Here is a 6,926-nt window from a genome sequence, read left to right on the forward strand (position 1 = left end):
CTCATAGCAATGCACAATACAGCTAGTGACTAATTTACAACAAATCCTCCATTCTTACAGTCTCCCTGAACAACTTGTAGGCAATTAGTATTCAGTAGGAACTCATTATCCCTTCCCCCAACATCTTTACACTACACAAACTACATTTTTTAAACAGGCTCAAATGTGCTATGCGAGACCTAAAGCAAAAATAACATGTCCACTGTTTCTTAACCAGCTCTGCCAAACATTTCCTTTAGTTACCACACAATGCATGCACTTTTGTGCTCCACATAAAAGAGGAGAGGGAATGTGGATCAGCTTAAATATCAGTTTTTGGAAGATGATGACATTTGAGCTTGTTAACATTCCTTACTTCACTCCCATTATTTTTCAGGCTGCTGAGGTCTGCAGCGCTACTTTTTTATTATGTTTCAAATGATTCTACAATCCACACTGCAGTCGGAGATAACAACCTATGTGCTGAAAGAAGATCACACGATTCAAATGCAAATTTAATTCAAAACCTATTATAAAAGTATCTATCAGGTTTTCAGGGGCAAAATAATTATTATACAAACACGTCATATGAAGTACACAAATTGCACAAAGCACAGTTGAAACAGATCATTGTTCCGCCATTCCCTTAACTGAAGTCCTGCCAGCTTTGTTAGGCCTGGAAAGAGTAATTTGCCCCAGACGTTGGAAGCCTTAGACTTTCACTTTAAAAATTAGACACTCCCATAGAATTCGTTTGATTTATACATATAATTAACAGCCCCAGGGAATCGCAGCAGACAATCCATGACTGAGAATACACAGAGGATAGAAATCCGTGGTTTGAGCACCCACTTCAAAATACCTCGGTTCCCTGAAATACCAGCTTGGAACTTTTCTGATGAGTCCCCAGGGTGTATGGGAACACAGGGATGGATCTACTTCTTCACACCTGCATTCTGCAGCCTCTGCCTACCTCCAGCTGCAGCCACAGATTAAGAAAAAAGGGAAGGACACAGCATATTTGCTGGATAATTTGTTTGCTTAGAAAATGTCCTCCCAGTTGCTTCAGCACTGAGGATTTCCCTGCAAACATCAGTTCTCCCTAACTAAGCTTGTTCATTCTTTCACCAGGTATGTTTAATGCCAACCCGAATAAAAGCCTCGATTCCAGACATGTGCCCAGGGCAGAACTCTGTGCAAGAACTGGAACTTACATTCAAAGAGCACCGTATGCTTTACATTGGCTTTAAAATTCCTCACCTTTTAACTCTGGCAACTGTTCTTTTGTCCTTAACGAAAAATGTTAACTTTTTCTCCACATTGGCCAACCATCTTTTTTCACTTATACAATCAAGGAAAACACATTTGTTCACTTCCACTGGCCTTCCTGCACTTCAAATTAGTCCAAGGAGGGGTAACTGGAACTGAACAAAACTCACCATTTGGAAATGCAGGTGATGCGTTTAATGGCATTAAAATATTTTACATGCCAGGACATTCACTTTTCTGAATGACCTCTGTTTGTTGCAATAAAGTTCTCGCTGTTCAGCTATTGCCAGCTCTTAAACTACCAGCATTACTTTAGAACTTCCTAACACAAATGAGTAATTGAGACCTGCTAAGCAATTTTAAACACCAACCTTATTGCATAACACATGGAGTATCCAGCTATTAAAGTTCTGCAGTGACAAAGACCTGATCATTCACTCCTGCTATGTATTCTCTTTCTTAAGCAGGTCTTGCACACAGTCTTCTCTCATTGGGATCTTGCATAGGAATTTGTAAGTGGCATTTTGGAAGTGTAGATAAACTATCAACACTAACCCCTGTTTCTGAAGGGTCAGCTGAAGATCTCTCACATCATTTGTGCTGCTCAGGCCTCAAGAAAGATATTTTTTTCTTTTTTCTGGCTCGCAGAACTCCTTTTTGTAGTCATTAAAGACCTCATGATGCTTTTAGCCATGATGAAGGGCTTTGCCTTATAGTCTACAGCTAAAAATACTTTTCTTCTTGTTCTTGCACTTTTGTGGGATGATCCAATCCACATTTCACCTGCCACTCATCATTTCCAGAGTGTCAACATTTCAGTAGTGGCATTTGCATGCAGCTGGCACATGAGATTTTGCAGCTTTCTAACTGGAAAACATTAACCTCATCTTTCTTTAAAAATGTTTTCAATTATGTATACTAATGTATAGATTTGAAGATTAAGAACAAATGTTTTTTTAGTCCATTACCTAAGGCTAATGCTTTTGATAAGTACTAATGTAATGTTCTAAATTCTTTCACCCAAAGTTAGGCAAAACACACCTGCATGATAGAAATGTTTTTCAGTGACCTTACAGTCACCTTACAGTCACTTATATCATCTGACCATTCCATCAGCTCACAGCAAGATGGAAGTAAGTACTGGAATTTCACTACCACATGCATGGAACAGCACCATCACTGCTTCAGAGCATGCAGAGCTTCCTGGCACAGTAGTATGTGGCCTCTTATGAAATAATGCTAAATCAGGCCCATGGCTGGAAGATCACTCCAGCAGGACAGACAGAGAAAACCCCTTTGAGTTAGGTGCCCTCTTTGCAGATGGAGAGTAGATCTGCAAGTGACAGAGAACAGCCCCAGAAACAAATGCTGTCCACCTCCAGCCCTGATGGAGTAATGAGAATGGATTGTGCTAGCTTTGTCAAAAACATGCTGTCTTATTTGTTTGAGACATTATTCCCCAATATTAAAAGATGAAGTTGGTTTCCTTCAGCTTGATTCTGCCCCAGGACCAACAGAGCCTGCAATCATTTTCCAAAACTGGAGGAGGCTCTAACTAGAAAAGATATCATACAAAGAGTTATATCCTTCTCTATAACAACTCATGTGACCAACAGGCATGTGTGGCTTTACTATTGCCACATCCATGACAACTATCATCGTCACACGTTGTCATTCAACCTGGACAAAGTATTTTCATTGCCTGACAGGAGACTTAATGACTATATTGAAAATTCAGCAGATGTGGATAAAAGTGACTGTGAAAGTATAAATCCACCAGACAGATTCCATACACTCCAACCAAAATGCTCTTTCCTCCTGCCCACAGCATTTACATGGTGATTTTGCAAGTTGCTCCCAGCAACAGCATCCCAGCACACACAGGCCAGCTTGTCACACAGTTTTTACCACCTCCCTTCTCTGCTGAACACTTCAGTCTTTTAAGAAACCTCAGACTAGAACTGCTAGAAAACTGTCACATCTCTGATGCTTCCCCATCTCCCTTTCCCAAACCATCAATAAATACATTGAAAAACACAAAACATAGCCCGGATCCTCTGACATATGAGGATCCCCAACTTGTTTTTATGATTTTTCTTACTGCTTAGTGATTCATGCAGTTTACAGAACTGTCTTTTCTGGTGTATTTATTTCCTTATTCTGTGCACAAGAAAAAGGGATCTGTGGAGGCCACGCACAGGCTGTACAGCAGCTTGGAACACGTACTTCTCAGCAGTGGATTCCAAAAGGTACAGACAGGCATTCAGTGGTTATCATCACTGCCCAAAGTTTGATAGTATTTGATGGATCCCATCTCTCTAATTAGCAGGATGTTCAAGCTCCCTGTTCCATCTCATATGTGAGTAGAATGGAGGAAGAAAGGGGAAGACCAGGAGAGGAAGGGGGGGCTTTCCTGAACTGCACACATCCCACCGCAAACACATGTGATGCTGCAAGGGCAATGGTTTCAAAAGAATGGAAGAACATTAGCATTTAACATCTCAGTCTCTTCCTCTCATCACCAATTTACAGAAAAGCATAGCCTTGGGTGAAGGCACTTGTCAAAGCAGTTATAAGATTAAATAGTCCTGAACCCTTAGTCCCCTCACCTCCTACTCACATCTTTTTTGAGTGTTCCTCACTTTTCTATTCAAGCATCTAGTGACAAAACCTACCCAACATAGAGGCCCCTTTTCTGCAATGAGCATCTCCTACCAGTGCTGTGTATATAGATATCAAAAATATCAATGGAAAATAAAAATAAATACATGGTAGTATAAATTTGGATTGATTTTTCATTGTCTTATTTGTGCAATTTTTTGGACACCAGTATAAACCAAGATACTAGATTTACACAGCGAATGCAGCAGAACTCTTGGTTTGCCTCTAAAAATGCTGCTGTACATAGATACATAGATACATAAGTTCACTGAAGGACTTCAAGTCATGGCAGGCTACTGAAGAAGCAGAGCCAGTTTGCATGCACTGCATTTTGGATTGCTTCAAGCTAGAATGCCAGTCAAAGCACTTTAATGCTCCATTGCATTTACTTCCACATGGACGAATAATTTTACTAACCGCAGACATTGCACACAGGAGCACAGAGTTGTTAACCCTCCAGACTGAGAGGAGCACATGCCATTTAAACTTGTATCTTACTCATAAACTGCCCACTGAAGATACATTTTTAATTACAGCCTGAACTACGAAATTAATTTTTATGATTGTTCTGTAATTTCTCTGACAGTCGGATGACAGCCGCAATTACAACAATCATGACAAGAGCAATTTTTTCCTGTTAAAAACACCTTGCTTTTGATATTCAGTGAAAGCTGCATTGCTCTACAAAGACCTATGAGCAACACTTTTCTTTGAAAAGCAACTGTTCCTAATTGGTGATAGTTAAATGCTGCATCTTGGCTGAATTAAAGGAGCAAATAACCTTTAAAATTTTTAAAGAACCAGGTTTGCAGAAATTACACTGCAAAATCTGTGAGGAACGCACAGGAGACTGGGATGAAGAAGTGCTCACTCTACCCAACCAAGGCAAAGCACCACCTCTACCCAACCCTGAGTCCAGTTCCAAAGAGCCACTGGACACATACACTGCATTATCTCAGCCTTTGTCCCTAACCTTGCATGTCAGCCAATGTGCTGTACTGCTGCTATGGTTTCACAGTGGTGCTCAGAATCAGAGCTTTCTGAAGTCTGGCGCATGACTCACCAGAGATTTAAAAAAAAAAAAAAAAAAAAAAACAACCAGTACCATTCACCTGATGTGGTTTAGGATAACAATTTCAGTTAAGGGTAACAAGCTCATTAATATACTTTCATGCGACAGCGGTCAGTATGCCCCGACTCCCAGAACAACCACTAAACCACTAAACAGTTCCAACAAAGCACATAAGGAGATACTTTGACTGAATGCTCTCCCTGCCCAGTATCTAATCACATCAAAAGGGCAGCTAGGATGTACAGTCCGAATGCGGAGAGAAAGCTCATTGCTGTTAGTCTCATACCATGATGAAAAGGTCCCCCACGTTTACTTGCAGAAATCTGAGAATTAAGGCCTAAAGTAAACAGAAATCTCCTTCTGGTTTCTCCTACAGTGTGCACAAGCCTGGGTAACACAGAGAATGCACGTGGCTGTACATGAAAGCACACTAAAGTTTGAATTGGACCTTGCTCATAATGAAGTTTCGCCAGTGACTTGGTTATTGAGTCTATAATTATGCTGGCAGGCTGTGCTGCCAAAAAGGTCAGTAAAGCCTAGTTTCGTTCAAATTCAGTTTGTCATGTTTCAGGGAAGATTTCAGTCGAAGAGCTGATTCTCAAAGAGAAAGAAAGTTTTCATTTGTGCATTTTCAAGGGTACAACTGTTCTCTTCACAGTGTATTTCTGGAATATATTTCAAATTTGAAGAGTAACTTGACATTAGATATATCCCAGTTTGTTTATTTGTGCTAGTGTGAAATGAGACTGAGCAGAAGACAAGCAGAAGAGCTTATTTAAACATTGGGGGAGGAGGGAAGGGGGGGAACTAAAAAACAGCAACTCTTTTTTGAAGGATTATTTTGTTGAGCAAATTTGTTTTGCATTTTAGGCAGAGGAGGACAAGTTCTGGGAAGCCAGACAGCACATGTTTGTAGTTTGTTCATTTTTCTTTCTGCCTTCCTTTTGAGGTTAACTTGAATTATAATGTCTCAGAAAGTTAAGAGTGGAGGAAACTCCAAGAAACAAGAACAAGCTTGTTTTACTGTTTAATACTGCTTCTTCCAGATTTCTCCGCAGTTTTTTAATTAAGCTTAGTGCAGGCTTACATCCCAGGAAGAATTCACTTCCTACAATTTCTGTAGTCTCAACTATTCAGTTACCTTCAATATTCAAGTTCATACAAGCGGGAAAATGCTTTATCTACTGAAACAAACTAGAAGCAACCACGTGTTGTTTAAAGGTTGTTTCTGAAAGAGTACTGACATACTGGCCCCAAGTTAAGCCTCTCTCCCACAAGATGCAAAGGTTTCACACAGTGAAAGAAGCATCACAAAGACATTGTAAGACAGATGCTGTAGTAACTCTGCTATTTTCCTCAGATAGCATTTTTTTCTTCACAATTTTCAAACCAACTACTTTTCCAGTAAGAATGAGTTTTACTTATAAAAAGTCTTCTTCTACTGAAAACCAATACTCCTGAACTTTTTCATCACAACTCCAATCAGTAAAGTCTCCTCATGGTCTCATGCTCTACGATCTTCCACACCTGGGATAATTAACAGACACAGGGTAAAAATGAGTGATGTCCAAGGTCATGATATAAATGCATAGCAGAGCAGAACCTGAAATAAAAGTCTGCAGCTTTTGGGCCATAGTTGCATCACGCAGCCTCTTCCAGAAGAAACACATGGGAAAAGACAGGATTGAGAACTGACAGGCAACAACCACAAATACAAAAGATATGTGTAACCTTAATTACAGGACTCTCATAACTGTCTCAAATAGGCAACATGATGTTTCACTTTCACTTTTATCTGTCAATAACCATAAAACTATTTTCTGTGGTCCCAGTCTCAGAACAGGCACGCTTAACCCAGAACAGTTCAAATGTAAATATTCTGCTGAAAGCTAAAAGCAAACAATAAAAAGAGAATCAAACAAGCAAACAAATAAAAGCAGAAACA

Source organism: Excalfactoria chinensis, chromosome Z (genome assembly GCF_039878825.1).
Source record: "Excalfactoria chinensis isolate bCotChi1 chromosome Z, bCotChi1.hap2, whole genome shotgun sequence".
NCBI lineage: Eukaryota > Metazoa > Chordata > Aves > Galliformes > Phasianidae > Excalfactoria > Excalfactoria chinensis.